A 22,027-nucleotide genomic window follows, 5' to 3' on the forward strand; every position below is an offset into this window, starting at 1 on the left:
GGAGAGCGAGGTCACAGCAGAAAGCGGTGAGGTCAGGAGAGCGAGGTCACAGCAGAAAGCGGTGAGGTCAGGAGAGCGAGGTCACAGCAGAAAGCGGTGAGGTCAGGAGAGCGAGGTCACAGCAGAAAGCGGTGAGGTCAGGAGAGCGAGGTCACAGCAGAAAGCGGTGAGGTCAGGAGAGCGAGGTCACAGCAGAAAGCGGTGAGGTCAGGAGAGCGAGGTCACAGCAGAAAGCGGTGAGGTCAGGAGAGCGAGGTCACAGCAGAAAGCGGTGAGGTCAGGAGAGCGAGGTCACAGCAGAAAGCGGTGAGGTCAGGAGAGCGAGGTCACAGCAGAAGGCGGTGAGGTCAGGAGAGCGAGGTCACATCAGAAAGCGGTGAGGTCAGGAGAGCGAGGTCACATCAGAAAGCGGTGAGGTCAGGAGAGCGAGGTCACATCAGAAAGCGGTGAGGTCAGGAGAGCGAGGTCACATCAGAAAGCGGTGAGGTCAGGAGAGCGAGGTCACAGCAGAAGGTGGTGAGATCAGGAGAGCGAGGTCACATCAGAAAGCGGTGAGGTCAGGAGAGTGAGGTCACAGCAGAAAGCGGTGAGGTCAGGAGAGCGAGGTCACAGCAGAAAGCGGTGAGGTCAGGAGAGCGAGGTCACAGCAGAAGGCGGTGAGGTCAGGAGAGCGAGGTCACAGCAGAAGGTGGTGAGGTCAGGAGAGCGAGGTCACAGCAGAAGGTGGTGAGGTCAGGAGAGCGAGGTCACAGCAGAAAGCGGTGAGGTCAGGAGAGCGAGGTCACATTAGAAAGCGGTGAGGTCAGGAGCAAGAGGTCACAGCAGAAGGTGTAAGATATACAGTTATGACAAAAGTGATGACGTGCAAATATTATGTATTACGGGGATAAAGTATGGTTCTATGTATTTGGAATTAATGTTGGACATTTGTAAGAACAGTCAGCAATATAGAGTCTGAATTTGATTCCTATAAACAGTGTAACCAGGGTGATTGGTAATTGGACGTTGTTAATCAGGAGACCAGAGAAATGTTTATGTTTAGTTACATTACAAAGGCTCCTGAAGATAGAAGGATTCAGTCACAGTATCTGCTGGTGCGATCTCTTACAGTGTCTGCTGGTGCGATCTCTTACAGTGTCTGCTGGTGCGATCTCTTACAGTGTCTGCTGGTGCGATCTCTTACAGTGTCTGCTGGTGCGATCTCTTACAGTGTCTGCTGGTGCGATCTCTTACAGTATCTGCTGGTGCGATCTCTTACAGTGTCTGCTGGTGCGATCTCTTACAGTATCTGCTGGTGCGATCTCTTACAGTGTCTGCTGGTGCGATCTCTTACAGTGTCTGCTGGTGCGATCTCTTACAGTGTCTGCTGGTGCGATCTCTTACAGTGTCTGCTGGTGCGATCTCTTACAGTGTCTGCTGGTGCGATCTCTTACAATGCGCAAACAAAGAAGTTTACTTGTGATATTAAGTACAGGATAAGATGACATCGTCCTTCTTTTGCGTATTGGGAGAGAGAGCACAAAGAGATCAGAGAACTTGCTTTGATGGAGGACAGAGACTCGGCGTCTCCAGCACCCATGGGAAAATTCTGAAGTGGGAGTCTAAAATCACTATAAAATACCCAGGGTTTGGACACCTTGGAGGGCACCCTGGGAGGTAGCTTAGAGGTCTCTGAGAGGGAGAGGTCTCTGAGAGGGAGAGGTCTCTGAGAGGGAGAGGTCTCTGAGAGGGAGAGGTCTCTGAGAGGGAGAGGTCTCTGAGAGGGAGAGGTCTCTGAGAGGGAGCGGTCTCTGAGAGGGAGAGGTCTCTGAGAGGGAGAGGTCTCTGAGAGGGAGAGGTCTCTGAGAGGGAGAGGTCTCTGAGCTTGGTGTCTCTTAGCACACCGGGTGCTAAGATCTATGGGAGAGATTCCTGGGGAGATCAAACTATTGGAAGGATCTGGGCCTGGAGGACTGGAGATCAGACTTGGTAGATATATTGCTGGCTGTTTATTATATTTTTGTATTCTTGTTATGGTAGATGGTTGGTTGGGATAACTGTGTTGGTTCATTATTATTGATTGAGGGTTATTGTCTGATTATTCCTGATCATTGCTTCATAATCTGTTTGGATTTATGGTGGGTTATTTGCTGTCGTATCTCTGATTTGGGGTTTTGTCTGTATGATTTCTGATCATTGCTTTATGTACGGTCTCATATTTGGGGTGGGTTAGTTGGTGCAGGTTTTATGATTTTGTTTGCTTATCTTTCACATTTCATTTGCCTTTGTATATAATATAATTCCTTTAATTTATATGCGCTGTTGTTGTGTACTTTCTTTGCTGACCGTCCCCTAGAATTTACGTGGGAATATTATTATTGCTCAGTATTAGTATGCATTAATATTAATATTGTCAATGATGATATTTCTTACATATTTGGCGAGCCAGGTAGGAGGGGAATAGGTGTGGCTGGAGAGTATATTAATAATTGTGCATATTGGTATATACAGAGTCATCTGTGCTGTGTGGAAGTTGAGTTTTCCTAGTGAATTGTTTTCTGTTTCCTAGTGGAGCCTTGTTTAGGGTGGCCATTGTTGTGGTTCTATTGTTGTGTAGAATTTAACATGGAGGGCTTCTTGAGCAAGATTGCTAAAGTCAAAGATGCTAATTCACTTGTAAATGTGATGGAGGGATCTGAAGATCCATGGTTTGTGACCGAGGCAATAATGATCAAGAAATTCTCCAAATCTGACGTAAAAGCTGCATTGGTCTATGCATCGTATTATATAGCCGAACAGTATACAAAGCTGAAGAAAGAAAATGTATTAGTATTATATAGCCGAACAGTATACAAAGCTGAAGAAAGAAAAGTGGAATGTTTGGATGAGTTGTATGGGAGTAGGAAGGAGCAGGAAGCTAGTTTGGAAACAGATGTAAATGCCCTAAAGAAGGAAATTGAAGTGTTGAAAATGTCTGCTGAGAATGCTGCTGCTATGTCTGTTAGCAACCAGCTAGTTGGGGCAGAGAACAAAATGTTAAAAATGGAGAATGAGCGGCTTAGAGAAAGGCTGAAGGCAGCAGAAAGCCAGATTGCTTCGCTGACTGCTTCCTCCAGCGTGGAAGAAGCCGATCATTCTAAACCTACTGAGTGTGTATCTATGGAGTCTGATACCTGTGTAGCCTCTGTAAAACATGTTAAGCTGAATAATGTCCGGCAGAGCCTTCCATAGAGAACAAACCAGTGAAGGGCTTTTCATAGGGATGTCTGGGGCACATTGCTACGTTTTGTCAAGATATTGCCCCGGCCACAAAGAAAGGCACACGAGTCAGTCTAAAATTAGTTTCACATGTGGTAAAGCCGGTCACATTTCTAGATATTGCTGTAGTGTAAGGAATGGAGTAAATGGTTCTAAACCTCAGGAACATGGAACTAAAATGGAAGGAGCACAAAGGGAAATGTCTTCCTCAAGGTGGGGACATAGATGGCAGCGAGGCCAAATCTGACGTTTCCAAATGGTTCCATATCAGGAGGTTAAAGCCCAAAATGGCGACAAACTAGAATGTGACAATGAAATTCTGATAGCACATAATGAAGGCTCTATAGCTTGTGCTACAAGAGGAGCAGGGGCGTCTCTCCATGTAAACCTCTCTGAGAAGAGGCTGTGTGCTGTGCAATAATGTGTCCTAGTTTGGTCTTCCAGGAAAAATAATGGAGAATAAGAAGGATCTGGACCAGGACCGGTTTAACATGTTTTTTTTCTCTTTCAGGCTAAATATTAAAGGACCTTACAATATTTTTGTATTTTTTAAGGACAAGCCTCTAAATATAATCATGTACAGTCAGGTGGGCCAAATTCCAAATTGAATTTTCTTTGTTTTATTTTTTCCCCAAACACCTGTACTGTGAGCTGTGGCTGGTGTGAGATACTCTATCAGCTAAATGAATTGATAATGTAGTTGCCATTGGGAGGCAAATGTAAATGGGGATCATTTTGCTGTTGTTTTTGTAGACAATCGCACCTCTTTGTGAATGTTGCAGTCGGTAAGACTTCTATACTCAGGCTGGTGTTCAGACTGTTGCATATTTTTGAAACTTTTTATCTTGCATTGGTCTCAATGGCAACTTGTTTAATATTTTTTTTTAACAGATTGCATGCTCCTTTACTACCAGGAAAAGGTGAATACAGTGAAATAAGAGTATAGAAAGCAGCATTCAATCTGTATTTTGGTTTTTATTTTTACTTGTTTTGTCTCTTTTGTGTTTGTGTTGTAGTGTCTATGTGTGCCATTTAATGTCTGTCTCAACAAACATACGGTATCTTGTTGTCTGCCTCCTTCCAACAACTCTATGGATATAGCCATTAAGGTGTTCCATCTATTTCACATTTCATTGTACTGGTAATTGATCATCTACCACAAGACTATTTACTCCACACATTTTCTTTTGTTTCTAAAGGCCTCTCCACAAGATCTTACACAAATTTCTTCCTGTAAAATCTGTTGGTTTTGTCTTTTTTTAGTAACTTGTAGGTAATAAAGAGGTACTGAGACATAAGTGAATTGGTCAACCTTAGCAATTGGCCTGAGGTAATACCCTCATTTTGGGTTAGAGTAGTAATATTCCTGAAGCCATTGGTAACTAGGGAAACCTCACACCCATTGTCTGTTTGTGACTATATTTACATTTCTGCTCCAACCTGGATATGTGACTGCTCCAACACCGCCAAGCAAGTGAGTGTCCTGCAACATATGTTTTCTGCTATGGACTGTGACATGGACTGTGATATGGATTTTGATATGGACTGTGACATGGATTCAATGCTGAAAGTGTCACCGAATAAAGGATTAAACACAGTCAAGAGGAACCAAAGCAGATGACCCAATGAGGCCAACCTTCTCAGAAGCGGCAGTGCAGCCAGAGACGTCTGAGGGCCCAGCGAGGACAGAACCTGCAAAATGGTGGTGGTCACAAGGCATCAAAGAGCAGATTGTGTGGACTTTCTTTGGAAAAAAAATGGTTTTATGTTTTTCATTCTGGGTGGTGTGAGGCCTATAAGGTCTTTGAAGTGGCTTAAGGAGTAAATAGAATTTATAGAAATGTCTGTGAATATAATAGGTGCAAATTTATCGTCACAGAACAGGAATATGGATGGTTGTCCAATCAAATTTGTCTCTTTTCACCTCCAACTGAAATCGTAAACTTTAATTGTGAGAGTTCTCTCTCAGAAGGTCGTTCGCTCTCAAGTGGGGGACTGTAAGATATGCAAACAGATGAAATGTGTATGGTTATTATATAGTGATATATATATACACTAGTGTATACAATTGTGTACTTGTAAACAATGGAGACTCCAGTTGTTCAGATTGCCAAGTCTGAAGTCAGATTATCAGGGAAGTAATAAATATCAGAAGAGACTTCCTGATGACAAAAGGTTTCCCAGCTGTATTGGAAGGCCAACAGTGATAACAACCAGTCGCCATATCCCCTGTCCGTTTGGTGTAAAAATGCTAATATAGGAAAGTGGCTTGATTCCTGTGTGCATGGAGAGGGAGGAGAAATCCCAGGGATCAAAGCGACAAATGGACACCAGGGGAGGCTGGAAATGAGTCTAAGAAACCATGACTGGGGGCATTAGAGAGACGAGGACATCTTGGGAGGACCAGAGGAATATTCTAGAAGAAGGATACAGAGAATTGGGGGTCTCCTGCAGCAAAGGCTGGAGTGAGGACCACAGGGACTCAATTTGGACTTGGTAACCCGAACTTGGTTTTCCATTGCAGGAATATTGTTTTGATGTATTATTTGATTCTTTCTGATCATTGGTTCTTGTACTGTTTTGTATTTGTGGTGAGCCATTTTGTGTCATATCTCTGCAAGATTTATTGTTTTGTTTGTTTTCTTATCTTTCCCACAGTTCATTTGAATCTTTATATAATATAATTCCTTTTATTTACATGCGCTGTTGTTGTGTACTTTCTTCGCTGACCGTCCCCTAGAACTTACGTGGGAATATTATTATTGTTCAGTATTATTATGCATAAATATTAATATTGGCAATAATCATATTTCTTACAGGTGGTGAGGTCAGAAGAGCGAGGTCACAGCAGAAGGTGGTGAGGTCAGGAGAGCGAGGTCACAGCAGAAGGTGGTGAGGTCAGGAGAGCGAGGTCACAGCAGAAGGTGGTGAGGTCAGGAGAGCGAGGTCACAGCAGAAAGCGGTGAGGTCAGGAGAGCGAGGTCACAGCAGAAAGCGGTGAGGTCAGGAGAGCGAGGTCACAGCAGAAAGCGGTGAGGTCAGGAGAGCGAGGTCACAGCAGAAAGCGGTGAGATTAGGAGAGTGGTAAGGCAGGAGAAAGCGGTGAGGTCAGGAGAGCGAGGTCACATCAGAAAGCGGTGAGGTCAGGAGAGCGGTAAGGCAGGAGAAAGCGGTGAGGTCAGGAGAGCGAGGTCACATCAGAAAGCGGTGAGGTCAAGAGAGCGAGGTCACATCAGAAAGCGGTGAGGTCAGGAGAGCGAGGTCACATCAGAAAGCGGTGAGGTCAGGAGAGCGAGGTCACATCAGAAAGCGGTGAGGTCAGGAGAGCGAGGTCACAGCAGAAGGTGGTGAGGTCAGGAGAGCGAGGTCACAGCAGAAGGTGGTGAGGTCAGGAGAGCGAGGTCACAGCAGAAAGCGGTGAGGTCAGGAGAGCGAGGTCACATCAGAAAGCGGTGAGGTCAGGAGAGCGAGGTCACAGCAGAAGGTGGTGAGGTCAGGAGAGCGAGGTCACAGCAGAAGGTGGTGAGGTCAGGAGAGCGAGGTCACAGCAGAAGGTGGTGAGGTCAGGAGAGTGAGGTCACAGCAGGTGGTGGTGAGATCAGGAGAGCGAGGTCACATCAGAAAGCGGTGAGGTCAGGAGAGCGAGGTCACATCAGAAAGCGGTGAGGTCAGGAGAGCGAGGTCACATCAGAAAGCGGTGAGGCCAGGAGAGTGGTAAGGCAGGAGAAAGCGGTGAGGTCAGGAGAGCGAGGTCACATCAGAAGGTGGTGAAGTCAGGAGAGCGAGGTCACATCAGAAAGCGGTGAGGTCAGGAGAGCGAGGTCACATCAGAAGGTGGTGAGATCAGGAGAGCGAGGTCACAGCTGAAAGCGGTGAGGTCAGGAGAGCGAGGTCACAGCAGAAAGCGGTGAGGTCAGGAGAGCGAGGTCACAGCAGAAAGCGGTGAGATTAGGAGAGTGGTAAGGCAGGAGAAAGCGGTGAGGTCAGGAGAGCGAGGTCACATCAGAAGGTGGTGAGGTCAGGAGAGCGAGGTCACATCAGAAAGCGGTGAGGTCAGGAGAGCGAGGTCACATCAGAAAGCGGTGAGGTCAGGAGAGTGGTAAGGCAGGAGAGAGGTTACAGCAGAGAGCGGTGAGGCCAGAACAGGAAAACGAGGCCATAGAGGAGAGCGGTGCTGTCATAAAAGGAGAGTGGAGCCATAGAGAAGAGCAACACGGTCAGAAAAGGATGGGTGAGAGATCACATAAGAAGATTGATCTTATATTATCTGTATCTTAGTGTGTATATATATATATATATATATATATATATATATATATATATATATATATAGTGGGGGGGGGGGGGGGGGATGGCGCTGCCCCCAGTTAGTCTTGTTCAGCATCATTACAGTACTATCTCCTCCACACCCGCTTCTCTTTGACCTGAGGCGGGTATAAAAAAATTTGGTTTTGGCAACACGATGAGAACATTGATGCCCCAAGATCTTTCTTTAGGCCCATAATTCTTTCACTCCACCAAAGTATCTCTTCTAACTACCTTACAATCCAGGATGTCCTCCCCTTCATCCTCCAACTTAGCATCCATGGAGACAGATGTGGACAAAGATGGTTCAGAGTTTTTGTTAAAAACCAGGGGTTTGGGGAGAAAAAGGCCCTATGGATCCGGAGAGAAGTGGAAGTTTAGGTTTGTAAGCTACTGGGTTGATCTTCTTTAGGAATCAGGGAGCAAACTTATAACTGGGGACTCCATTCAAATGTTCCTGAAAGAGAAACTCACCTGGAGAGAACTGCAGAGGAAGCGCAGAAACAGAAAAGATTGTCGTCAGAAAAAGACCGCTGGGTCCATCTAGTCTGCTCTTTTAGTATTTAGCTTCTTATTATTTTAGTTTTAAATTCTGTTATTGTAGATTTACCAACCACATCTGATTGTTCCCCCAAACAGCCCTTTGTGTGACATCAGTGTCCCTTATCATGCGAGCCGCTGCTTGATAGAGGGGCACCTTTGCTGCCAAATTTGTAGAAAGTCCCTGAATGGAGAATTGGCGGCTGGCATCTCGGTGGATTCCGGGACAGAAAGCACGAGATGCAGATGTTGCCCAAACACAATGTAAAAGTCAAAGCTCCAGAAGATTCCCCTCAATTATTGTTGTAATAACTCTGCCCATGGAAGACGTTGCACCCAGTCATCAGGATGTGAAAAAAAATAAAGCAAAGATGACGTAAGTGATTCCCAAAGTCTGGTTCACCCATTCGATTTGGCCATTGGTCTGCAGGTGGTTACCAGAGAAGTTCAGTTAAACAGAGCGCTCTCCAGAACTGGGACATGAACTGTGCTCCGCGACTGGCAAAAATATGAAAAGGCAGACCATGTAGGCGGAATGTTCTCCACAGAAAAGGTGGGCCAGACCTGTGGCAGATGGTAGTCCAGAGAGAGAAACAAAAGGAGGTCATCTTGGCAAAAGAAGTCAACTAGAGAGTACTGCACAGAGCAGGGTAGATCTGTAATAAAGTCCATGGTCATGTGCTGGGATTAGTAATGGCTGTAAGAGCCTGATGGGTTAGTCCCACACATCCTTGGCTATGGTTGGCTGCCAATAATGTCAGTTACCAGGTCCTTTGCCTTTCAGACTCCAAAGTGACCTGCATACTCGGAACTGTGCCCCCAGGCAAAGACCCGTCTACACTTGGCAGAAGGTAGAAAATGTCTTCCCAAAACTGGTGCCACAGTAACCAATTGACCAGGATCATTATTATACTATAGCTCCTCCTCCAAATCCGCAGGGATAAAAGGAGCGTGATTCTTGTGGGTGGACTGAACATGTAGCTAGAAGTTGAATAGGACAAAGAAGAGTGCCCATATGGCCCGGCGAGGGTTCGCAGACTGCAGGTAAATTAGGTTTTTGTGGTTGGTGTAAATGAGCACAGGGTGTGCAGCCCCCTCCAGCAGATAGCGCTATCCCCAATACAGCAGTTCCCTGGGGACTATATTTTGAGACTATAAAGCCCAGAATTGGTAACGAGGTATTCTCAATGGGCCACATTTATCATCCGGCGGACGGATGATTTTTGGCGGAAAGTGGCGATTTGCGTATTATTTTATACGCAAATGGCCGATTTGCGAATAAAATAATCGCAAATCGGCACTTTCCGCCGAGTACGCCAGGGGGCGGAAAGGGGGCGGAAAGTAGGCGGGAAGTGGGCGGAACGGAGGGCGCGGACTCAGAGTCCGAACGATTTATCATCCGTTCCGCCCAAATGTACGCCGAAAACCTACTCCAGTCCTCAGCTGGCGTAGGTTTTCGGCGGTGCGCACAGGCGCGCACAGGATTTATGTACAGGCAGTCCGCCTCTACATAAATCCCCGTACCGCCGGAGCTGCGGGGGCATTTTTAAGTCCGGCGTAAAAAACGCCGGACTTAATAAATGCCTCCCAAAGTGTTTTTCTCAAGCTAGACATACAGTCTTTTCTCCTGTAGCCACTTGAAGGCCTGAGGAACGAGTTGTCTCGTACAACTTCAAACTCTCAACATGGCTGCACAAAGCTCAAGTCTTGGTATGGCAAGTGTAGGTTTTGAGGTTAGCTTGGCCTTACCTAGGACAAATCTATAATGTGGCTAATTGTGGGCTCCTGTAATCCTGATATAGGCCACTGCAGCTATGGCTTCCACCGATGCATCGGAGAATATATGGACCTCCCTTCTGATGGCAGCTGAAAGGGAGCTAGGAGCTTAACAATGAGGAACTTGGAGTTGCTCTAATACTTGCAGAGACCTTTTTTATTTGTGCGACCTTTGTTGTTTCTTGATAGGTAGTGGAGTGTCCCAGTCCATGTTCTCGGTGGTAAGCCGTCTTTGTGGTATCTTGTATTGTATGGTGATAGGAGCTATAAACCCAAGAGGATCATACTGTCAAAACAGATAACCCTCCTGGTTTGGGGAAAGGTTTGTCCCAGGCAGTCACTTGGGATGTGAATGTATCTTGTATCAACCCTCGGCTGCGCACAGGAGGAGAGCCAAGATCAAGGTCCTATATGTTGATCACAATCAGCTGTGGGAAAGGCTTTCATTACCTCATGGCTATTGGAGATGAGATTGTAAAGTTTAAGATTTGCTACCAACAGCATCTTGTGTCCTTTTGAGAAGATTAACTGCTCCTAGGTAAAGATTTAAGTCCATCATTTACATAGAAGTTCTTAGTATTACAAGCATACTCCTTCTCAGCCCGTAGATTGCAGGAGATATGCCCCTTCATCCGATAAGCTGAGACTTACTTTCTGTTTTCTTCTCTTACAATGGAACATCTGTTGGATGTAGGCCATAGGTTCACAGGGACACCTTCATACTGTGCACTTGAATTGAACACCACTCAGTTGGTCCGCCGTTACTGAGCAATGTAGATACAAGGCTTTTATCCCAAGGTAGGTTAGTGTTCATGTTATCGCGCTGGTCATGAGGCCTCTTACAGTTACTCCGCTTCTCAGCACCTGGTAATGCTGTGGGCATGGCTGAAAATAAGGGCTGCGACCATTAGGCAAGACCTAAGTCAAGGCATTGGGCAAATGGTGCATCATATGGTCCGTATTATGGGCACCCTGACAATGTCTTCCCAGTAAAAGTAGAATCTCTGCAATCTTATCAAGGGCTGAAGGTATGAGTCTGCCATTACTGCCACAGATTCAGAATATTTGATGAACATTCATGCTGCAGACTTTCAAGATTCTCTCTAATATAGTGAGAGTATGAACTGTAGCCGCCTATTCACACACACTGGGGACCCTTGTGAAACTGCTGGCTATGGCTGTATCTGTGTAGTTGCTGAGTCTCTATCTGCTTTTCACTATTCTGACTCAATAACCTGGCTGTAAGGGTCATATTAGACGGGACGTTGCCTCCTATAAGTAAGCACCAAACTGCTAGGTCGGCACTCACTTACTGGGCCTATTCCATGGCTAGATAATTGTCTGCTCAAAAAAATAAAGGGACCCCTTAGATAACCCCTCCAAGATGTGACTGATCATATATATATATATATATATATATATATATATATATATATATACACACACACACCTCTCTGAGATGTGACTGATATATATAGTCTAAATTTACTCACTGAAATTTCTTCTTTCTTGAGTCCGTAGGCAGCACAGGAAAACAATTGGGTTACCATGAGTTTCATCCTACTATTCAGAAGAAACAATTAGAGAATGAACAGGTGACGTACCTTACCCTGCGTACCATGCTATAAAATGTCCCCAGAAAGTACACTACACAATTTAATAATGCAGCAAAACTTTAATAGGGCGGGATGCTGTGCTGCCTACGGAAAGTCTAAATTGACTCACCAAAATTTCTTCTTTCTATTTGTCCTACAGCAGCACAGGAAAACAATTGGGATAGAAAAGCAATTAAGGAGTAGGGAGGGTCAAGAAGAAGCAGCTACTTCCAGCACTTTTTTTGCCAAAAGACCCCTTCTTGTTGGTGATCACATCCAACTTGGGAGCTGACCATGAAGCTGCCCTGCAAATATCATCTAATGAGACTTGAGCCAGGTGAGCCCAGGAGGTGGCAGTGGATCTGGTAGAATGGGTTTTGGCAGCCACAGGAGGTTTTAGACCTTGGTTCGAATAACAGAAAGAGACATCTTTCACCCATCTAGCCAAGGAGGCTTTAGAAGCTGCTTTACCCTAATTTAGGCTCGGTAATTGTACAATTAATCTGAAAGACGGAAATGCTGAGTTTGTTGTAGGTAAAACAAGAGCACTCGCTTCACATGGAGACAATGTAATATTCCTTCCTTCATTCCCTGACGGTTCTCACATAAAGTTGGCAGAAAAACTTCCTGAGAGATATTAGAAGATGATGGTATCTTAGGAAGGAACCCCTAAGGAGTGCGCAGTATGAGACAATCTTGGCTGACTCTGAGGTATGGAGGTTTGCAAGAGAAGGCTTGTATCTCTCCAATCCTCTTTGCTGTGGAGATGGCGACAAGGGACAAAGCCTTCCATGACAGAAGCTTGATATCAGATTCTTCTATAGGTTTGAATGGATGTAGGGTCAAAGCATCCAGCACCAGAGAAAGATCCCACAAAGCGATGTTTTTTTTTACTGTAGGACATAAGTTCTTCACTGCCCTGGAAAATCTCTTAATTAAGGCTTGGTTAGAGAACTGACCTTGAAAGATAGTAGATGGCTGATGGTTGATGGCTGAAAAATGAACTTTTGAAGTATACTTTAAATTGAATTTCAGCACAACAGGAACTGTGGGTGATGATACATTATTTTGAGAACACCAGGATCTAAAGATGCAGCAATTCTGTCATAGACCTTAATGGTGGAGGGTCTTCTGGAAGACATAAAAATGTCAACAACCTTCTCAGCCAAACCCTTGTCTTTCTAAGGTCTGCCTGTCATCTCCCATGCCATGAGTCTCAAAGTGTCCAGAGAAGGATTGAGAAGGCCATTCTGGCTGAGAAGGTCTCTGCAAAATGGAATTTCTTCGTATCTCCCTCTCGATAGCTTCCAACCAAACCCTCCAGGGCCAAAAGGGGAGCATTACAATTGCGTGGGCCTGATCTTCCTGGATCTTTTTCAAAACTCTGGTCACCAGAGGGTGAGGTGGGAAGATGTAAAGAAATCGTCTGGACCAGCTGAAGGAAAAACCGTCCAGGACTTCCAGTGAATCCTTCCTGTTGAGAGAGGCAAAAGTTGGTAACTTCTGAAAATTGATCTCATGGCAACTGCGAGCAACAAGAAGTGCGAAATTCTCCACTATCCAGGTAAATGACTCCGGATGCAGACTCCACTCTGCTAGGAGAATTTGATGACGACTCAGCCAATCTGCTGTGACGTTGGATGACCCTTTGATGTGGACTGCATGGATCTCTAGGAGGTGATCCTCTGCCCAAGACAATAGGGCTTGACACTTGACAGCTGCAAGGTTGTCCGACTGGATTAAGACACTGTCATTGGAGACCAGATGAGACAACTGGATTAGAGCCCTGTGGATACCTCTCAGCTCTCTCAGGTTGGACGAGTACAGAGACTCCTCTATGGAGCAACACCCCTGAACCCAGACATCTGCAACATGAGCTACCACAGTTTGGAAGCATCTGTGGTACATATCAGCTGGGTGGCTCTGGACAGATTCTTCCCGCATGAAACCTTGTCTGTCTGTAACCACCACATTAGGTCTTTCCGGGTTGCTGGAAAGAGAGAAAAGGTGTTGTCCAGAGAAGACTGGTGATGATCCCACTGAGAGAGCAGGTCCTGCTGAAGGAGTCTCATGTGCGCCCTGGACCAACAGACTGCCTCCAGAGATGATGTCATCAGACCTAGGACTCTCTTTCCAATACAAATTGAAGGATGGTCTGCGTAGAGAAGATCCTTGACACTGCTGAAAAGCTTGTTCTCCCTCTCGGTGGAAAATCTTCATGGACGCCGAGTCCAGATGGAACCCTAGAAATCTGCACCTTCTGAAAGGCTGAAGGTTGGACTTCTGCAGAATATGAATGAAGCCATGATGTTGAAGAACTGATATGGTCAGGTTGATGCTGGCAGAGAAGCTCCTCTGATTGGGCTTTGATGAGCCAATCATCCATGTAAGGGACGACAAAGACTCCCTGGAGTCTCAAGTGTGCAGCTAGAATGACTAATACTGAAGACTCTCGGAGCTGAAGAAATGCCGAACAGGAGACAAGTAAACTGGAGGTGACAAACGGTCTTCCCTTGCCATATAGCAATCCTAAGAAACTGGATGGGCCTTCAGGATTGGTATGTGCAAATATGAGTCCTTGAGATCCAAGGTTGCAGCCCAATAGTTCTCCTGTAAAAAGGCTGTTAGAGATTTGATTGTCTCCACCTTGAAGTGCTTTGTGACTAGGTATCTGTTCACAAAGGACAGGTCTATCACAAGACGCAAAGTTCCTTCCTTTTTGGGCACTGCAAAAAACTTTGAATACACACCATAAGGCTGCTAATGGAAAGGAACTCTCTTTAGGGCTCCCTTTTGAACAAACTCCTGTACGAGTTGCAGGAGTAGAGGTTTTCCTTGGTTTGTGCAGTAGTGATTTGGAGGATGACTTGCAAAGTCTACGGAGTAGCCCCTTAAGACTACTGATCTGACCCATGCATCGGAAGTTGTTGTCATCCATGCAGAAGCAAAATGAAGCAGCCTTGCTCCTACAGGGCCATCTTCTCTGGCGTCATTGATCCTTTTCCTTGTTCTGGAATGGCTTTTTCTTTTATGAGGTTGGATGATTGTTACCTCTGCTACCGTACTTGGACTGTCTTCCCTGCTGGTGATATCTCCTATACTGTGGAGATCTTCTCTGCTGTCTCTGAAACTGCTGCAAATTCTTCTTTTTTAGAGGATGAGGAAAGGCACCTTTAGAGGAACTAAGAGACTGTAGAATCTTTTCCAGCTAAGGCCCAAAGAGACTTGCAGGTTGGAAGGGAAGAGAGCAGAAGTGGCTTTTGGCTGGAAAATCTCCACCCCACTATTTAAACCACAAAGCCCTTCTGGCTATTGGAGAAGTAGCCATGATCTTGGAATTAAATCTGATAGAAACAATAGGAAAATCTGACAAGAAATCAGCTGCTCTTTTCATGTCCGGCAGAGAGTGTAAAATGTCTTCTCTAGGAACACCCTGAGACAGTTCTTTGGACTGTTGGCTTAACCAGAGACGAAGAGCTCTAGCCATCGGCACAGTAGCAATGGAAGCTTTACAAAACGTAGCAGCTATGGCGTATACTCTTCTTAACGCTGAGTCAGCTTTCCTATCCATAGCATCGGAGAGAAGAGAAGACTCCTCTGCAGGGTAGACAGATTTCTTGGAGAGACGGGCAACAGGATGATCTAGCACAGGACACCTTAGGCTCCAGTCTATACATAGCCCTGAAATGCAAGACTGGGTCTATCTTTTATCAGGTTTTCTCTAATCAACCTGCATGCAAAGTCCATTAGCAGAGGTTGACAAGGTAGAACCGCATTATCAGTTTTGGGAAAACAGAATAGCGCCTCCTCTTTGGGTAGGTTACAGGAGGCTGCCTCCATTTCAACTGTGTCTTTAACTCGGTCAATGAAATCTTTACTTAAAATGGTAAAGTTTCTCTGAAAAAGCTCCATAAGGACTTGCCAGAATAATAGTCCGACTCATTGTCTGAGACATCAGAGGCAGAAGATGGTTCATCAGAAGAGACCAAGTTAATAGAGTCCTTTTGGGATTTCTTATCTGCTTGTAATTGAGAGGTCACTCCAGCAAAGGCAAATGACAATTGACCTTTAACCCAGCCAAAAAATTCTTTGGCCTCCTCTTGAACGTACTGGACGTACTCCTTTGAGGGGAGCAATACGTGAACATGTCGCCCTCGCAGTCATCAGGCCGAGGTTGTATACACTTGGAGCACAGTCTAGGTCTCTCCTTCCTTGTGCGCTTTCTGGATCTATTCTCTTCAGCCATCTAGAAAGCATCATGAGAATTGCACAGATAAAAGAAATGAGAGCCATAAGACCTCTTGTACCTTCTGTGATCACCGGAAGTGCTGCCTGACCTCCTGTGTGCGGGATAGAACTCAGCAGAGCGCATGCACCGCAACCACAAGCCAACGTCAGACCAATAGGGGAGGGACTAAACAAACAAGGAAGTTCCCTCTGGAGACGCACGGCATACTCTGGATCAGAGACCATACCGGCTCACAGACGGGACACTGCTAATAGCCCTATTTCACGGAACGATCATCGTTCATAGATTCGCTCCAACGACTGCCCGTTAATGAGCACTTAACGATTTTTTTAACCGAACGATAACACATAATATGTGTGGGAACGTGAACGATATCTGTAGTGTAACGATTTTTTTTGCGGTCGTTACATGGTCGTTTAAAACGTTCGCCGGGCTGAGTGTGTAGGTGGGGAAATGTAGGTAGACATTTCAAGAACGACTGAAAGATTTTTTATTCAACGAAAAGATTAGCAAATTTTTGTTGAAAGACCAACGATTTTTTTTCGACATAAAAATAGTGAACGACTCAACGACAATTTCGCTGTTGTCGTTCGCTCGTTTACAGCTATTCCACAGAACGAATATCGTTAACGAGCGGTCGTTTGAATGATTTTATGAATGATAATCGTTCGAAAAAGTTCCGTGGAATAATAGGGCCTTAACAGGCAGGGAAACGCTTAGCCCGCTGCCGGTATTCACCACATCGGGATGTCTCCGGCTCCTTCTCCGCTCTTAGCTGTGGTTGCTGCGGCTGTTCTTCATGAACGGCAGATAGGAAGGTAGACAAGTGACCCCTTCGTCCGTTCTGGGAATAAGGCGGGAGTCAGCGTCAGGGAACTAATGCAGGGGAATATAAACGGAGACCGTATACAGAGCTACCTGATCGTATATAAAGATAGCCAGCTAGAATAGGAAGGTCACAGCTATACTGCCCTATTTCACCCAACGAGGAGCTTCCACTAGTATACACCTTGCAAAAATAAATAAATTATATATTTATATATATATATGAATTGAACATGCAAGCATGAACAGAGCCCAAAACAAACTGAACCTAAAAGAAGAGAAAGATAAAAACAATTGGAAAGAAAACAATAGGGACATAACAAAATTACTTCTGCAAAAGAAAGAAAAAACTTGTGTAGTGTACTTCCTGGGGAGCTCTTATAGCATGGTACGCAGGCAAGGTACGTCACCTGTTCATGCTCTAATTGTTTCCTCTGCCCGGTAGGATGAAACTCATGTTAGCCCAATTGTTTTCCTGTGCTGCCATAGGATGAATAGAAATAAACATCATATATATATATATATATATATTATATATACACACCCCCCTCCTAGGTGTGAGGGAATGACATCTTGTCAGTTATACTCTGTTCTGTATAAGGCTGGGTTCTCACTACGTATATATTTCAGTCAGTATTGTGGTCCTCATATTGCAACCAAAACCAGGAGTGGATTAAAAACACAGAAAGGATCTGATCACACAATGGTGTAACTGAGTGGATGGCCGTCATATAACAGTAAATAACGGCCATTATTTCAATATAACAGCCGTTGTTTTAAAATAACAGCACATATTTGCCATTATATGTCGGCCATCCACTCAATTACAACATTGTGTGAACAGAGCCTTTCTGTGTTTTTAACCTCTTAAGGACCCATGACGTACCGGTACGCCGCCCCTTTAAACGGGCGCTGCGCGAAATCGCGCGGTGCTCTGGTAAACATGGCTGCTGATCATTACAGCAGACATCTTCCTTTGTCACGTAGGGGTCGGTTTCCCTGCCCCCCGTGACAACGATCGCTGTAATTGGCCGATGACTCCTCATCGGCCAATCACAGCAATTTTCAGAGACAGCACCAATCACAGCAGTGTCCGGGCATCACCTGCCCGTGGATCCGGCCCCCAGATCGCCCGTGATTGGCCGGTAACCACGAGCCGGCCAATCACAGGCGATCTTTACTACTACTCCCATCATCTCCTTCTCTGCTAGCCGGAATCAGCTAGCTGAGGAGATGATGGGAGCAGCATGTGGTGAGCCCGGCGCGGTCCTGTGGTATTCCAGGCGCCGGGTGCCTTCTCCCCCATGCTGCCTCCTCCTCCCCCATGCTGCCTCGTCCTCCCCCTTCCCTCCGTGCTGCCTCCTCCTCCCCCTTCTCCCCCATGCTACCTCCTCCTCCCGCTTCCCCCCGTGCTGCCTCCGTTACAGGGAGATCAGCGAGCGGTTCTCTGCTGCTCGCTGACCTCACTGTGTTGTCTCCTCCTCCCCCAGGCCCCCATCGCCCCCCCCCCGCTCCGGGATACCTCCTCCTCCTCTTGGCCGGTGCCTCTGCCTCCTCCCCATGTGCTGCCGCCGCCGTCCCTAAGGTGCTGCCACCCTCTGCTCCCTCCCTCCTTGCTGACACCCTCCCTCCCTCCATGCTGCCACCCTCCCTCCCCTGATTGCCAATGCTGCCAACCTCCCTCCCTGCTGCCACCCACCCTCTCTCCTGCCACCGTCTATCCTCCCTGTTGCCACCCACCCTCTCCTATTACCCTCTCTCCTCTCCTCTTACCCTCTCCTGCCAGTCAAAAACACACACAAAATGTAAAAACAGTACATAAAACACACACACTAACACTTACACTTACACCCCCCCTGTAAGGGTGCCTTCGCACACACCCGATCCGCAGCGGAGTGCATCCCTATGAGAATACATACACACAGCGGGATTGACATCCCGCTGCGTGTATGTAAGTTAACCCCCCCGGCGGCCGGAGCATACATCATCTCCTCCCGGCTTGCTTTGGGGGTTCTCGGCAGGACTTCCGGCTCAGCCAATCAGTGGCTGCAGCGGGGCAGCACACTGATTGGCTGTGCGGGATGAGCAGATGCCGGGATTCCCGAAGCAAGCCAGAGCGGGGAGGAGGTGATGTATGCTCTGGCTGGCCGCCAGGGGGTTAACTTACATACACGCAGCTGGATGTATTCTCATAGGGATGCACCGACACTGGATGCACAGCGGATTTCGCTGCGAATCCACAGCGTGAAATCCACAGCGGATCCGGTGTGTGTAAAGGCATCCTAAAGAAAAAAACAACAAAAAAAAGCCCACATACACCTGGATTGTCTCTGATGTTGAGACAACCAGTGAGGGAGAAGAGGAAGAGACCTCGTTCCTTCTGCCTTCCTCTTCTTCCTCATCATCATCATTTAGTGATGACGAGCCCCCAAGGCGCCGACCCAGGAAGCCCCACAAGCCCCTCAAGTGACCCTGCCCTGTACGAACCACAGATTCCTGAGTTCGTTGGGGTCACTTGGGGGGGGATTCCCTCTGTTTTGGCAGCACGGAGGGTCTGCGAACCAGACATGGCCTTCGTCCTCCATTCTGGCCAAATAGAGCTTCTAAAATCCAAATTGCGCTGCTTCCTTTTGGAGGCTTTCCGTGCGCCGGCTCTACAAGCTTTAATTTTTTTTTCCTTTTAACCCCTTGTCAACCTGAAATATTTAAAGCTAGACCAAGTTTTAGTGTAAAAAAATAAAAATTTTCAATTTCCCGGCACATTGTGTCTGTCACCAATGGGGTCCATGTGCTCACTATACCCCTTGTTACATTCCTTGAGGGGTCTAGTTTCCTTAATGGTGTCCCTTTAGGGGTGTTTGTTAGGTTTTGGCACCCCAGAGCCTCTGTCAACCAGAAGTGGTACTAAATTGGGCAATTGTAACAAGGCTTCAAAATTCACCAAGCGCTCCTTTGTATCTGAGGCTTGTGGTTACGCCAAATAGCGCAATAGGGCCACATATCGTATACTTCTATAAACTGCAGACATGGGGCGATAAAAATTGGGGTGCATTTCTCTGGAAATAGGTTTTATATTAAGAGAGATATTTGATTACAATATAATTTCTGCAAAGAAAATTGAAAATTTCAATTTTCTAACACACTTGGCTTTTATTTCTGTGACTCACCTAAAGGGTTAAAAAACTTTCTGGAATTGATTTTGAACAGTGTGGGGGGTGCAGTTTCTGAAATGGGGTGCTTTGTGGGGCTTCATAATATACAGCCCCCTTAAATACACTTCAAACGTTAACTGGTCCCTTGAAAAATCAGATTTTGAAATTCTTGTGAAAATTTGGAAAAAATGCTGCTAAACTTTGAAGCTTTCTGTTGTCTTAAACAATTGAAGGCAAGTTTAATAAATTCTGCCAACATAAAGTAGACATATTGCTAATGCTATTTCATATCTAATTTATGTGTCATAACCATTGTCCTTACAAGCACAACATTTCAAAGCTAGAAAAAAGCAATTTTTCACGTTATTTTGGGGGTTTTCATAAAGATCGTCTGTAAGTATCGACTCCAATTTTACTAGAAATATAAAGTACAATATGTCACGAGAAAACAATCTCAAAATCAGTTGCAATATGAGGACCACAATACTGACTGAAATATACGTAGTGTGAACCCAGCCTAAAGCTGAATGTGCTGACACCAACATCCCCACACACATCATCCCTGGGAATCCCATGTATTACCCAATGGTGGCCTGGAGGTGGCGTCACACACAGAATTACAGTGGTAACCCCCTCCAGGCAGATCCAACTCTGCTGTAATGTCCATATATATATATATATATATATACACACACACACTGTGTATATATATAATATGTGTGTGGCCTCCACGTGCCTGTATGACCTCCCTACTAGGCCCGGGCATGCTCCTGATGAGGTATATGACCTCCCTACAAGGCCCGGGCATGCTCCTGATGAGGTGTATGACCTCCCTACTAGGCCCGGGCATGCTCCTGATGAGGTGTATGACCTCCCTACTAGGCCCGGGCATGCTCCTGATGAGGCGTATGACCTCCCTACAAGGCCCGGACATGCTCCTGATGAGGTGGCTGTATGACCTCCCTACAAGGCCCGGGCATGCTCCTGATGAGGTGTATGACCTCCCTACAAGGCCCGGGCATGCTCCTGATGAGGTGTATGACCTCCCTACTAGGCCCGGGCATGCTCCTGATGAGGTGTCTGTATGACCTCCCTACAAGGCCCGGGCATACTCCTGATGAGGTGGCTGTATGACCTCCCTACAAGGCCCAGGCATGCTCCTGATAAGGTGTCTGTATGACCTCCCTACAAGGCCCGGGCATGCTCCTGATGAGGTGTATGACCTTCCTACAAGGCCCGGGCATGCTCCTGATGAGGTGTCTGTATGACCTCCCTACAAGGCCCGGGCATGCTCCTGATGAGGTGTCTGTATTACCTCCCTACAAGGCCCAGGCATGCTCCTGATGAGGTGTCTGTATGACCTCCCTACAAGGCCCGGGCATGCTCCTGATGAGGTGTATGACCTCCCTACAAGGCCCGGGCATGCTCCTGATGAGGTGTCTGTATGACCTCCCTACAAGGCCCGGGCATGCTCCTGATGAGGTGGCCGTATGACCTCCCTACAAGGCCCGGGCATGCTCCTGATGAGGTGTATGATCTCCCTATAAGGCCCGGGCATGCTCCTGATGAGGTGTCTGTATGACCTCCCTACAAGACCCGGGCATGCTCCTGATGAGGTGTCTATGGTGACCTCCAGAGCGCCCCATTACCAGTGACCTCCCAGAGCGCCCCATTACCAGTGACTTCCAGAGCGCCCCATTACCAGTGACCTCCAGAGCGCCCCTTTACCAGTGACCACCCAGAGCGCCCCTTTACCAGTGACCTCCAGAGCGCCCCATTACCAGTGACCTCCAGAGCGCCCCATTACCAGTGACCTCCAGAGCGCCCCTTTACCAGTGACCTCCAGAGCGCCCCATTACCAGTGACCTCCCAGAGCGCCCCATTACCAGTGACCTCCCAGAGCGCCCCATTACCAGTGACCTCCCAGAGCGCCCCATTACCAGTGACCTCCCAGAGCGCCCCATTACCAGTGACCTCCCAGAGCGCCCCATTACCAGTGACCTCCCAGAGCGCCCCATTACCAGTGACCTCCAGAGCGCCCCTTTACCAGTGACCTCCAGAGCGCCCCATTACCAGTGACCTCCCAGAGCGCCCCATTACCAGTGACCTCCCAGAGCGCCCCATTACCAGTGACCTCCCAGAGCGCCCCATTACCAGTGACCTCCCAGAGCGCCCCATTACCAGTGACCTCCCAGAGCGCCCCATTACCAGTGACCTCCCAGAGCGCCCCATTACCAGTGACCTCCCAGAGCGCCCCATTACCAGTGACCTCAAGGGACATATTTCGCTCTTAAAAAGGACCCAGGTCGCCCTTAAAAGGATCACAGCTAGAGTACAGGAGGGAGAGG

This window comes from Dendropsophus ebraccatus, chromosome 1, assembly GCF_027789765.1.
Source record: "Dendropsophus ebraccatus isolate aDenEbr1 chromosome 1, aDenEbr1.pat, whole genome shotgun sequence".
NCBI lineage: Eukaryota > Metazoa > Chordata > Amphibia > Anura > Hylidae > Dendropsophus > Dendropsophus ebraccatus.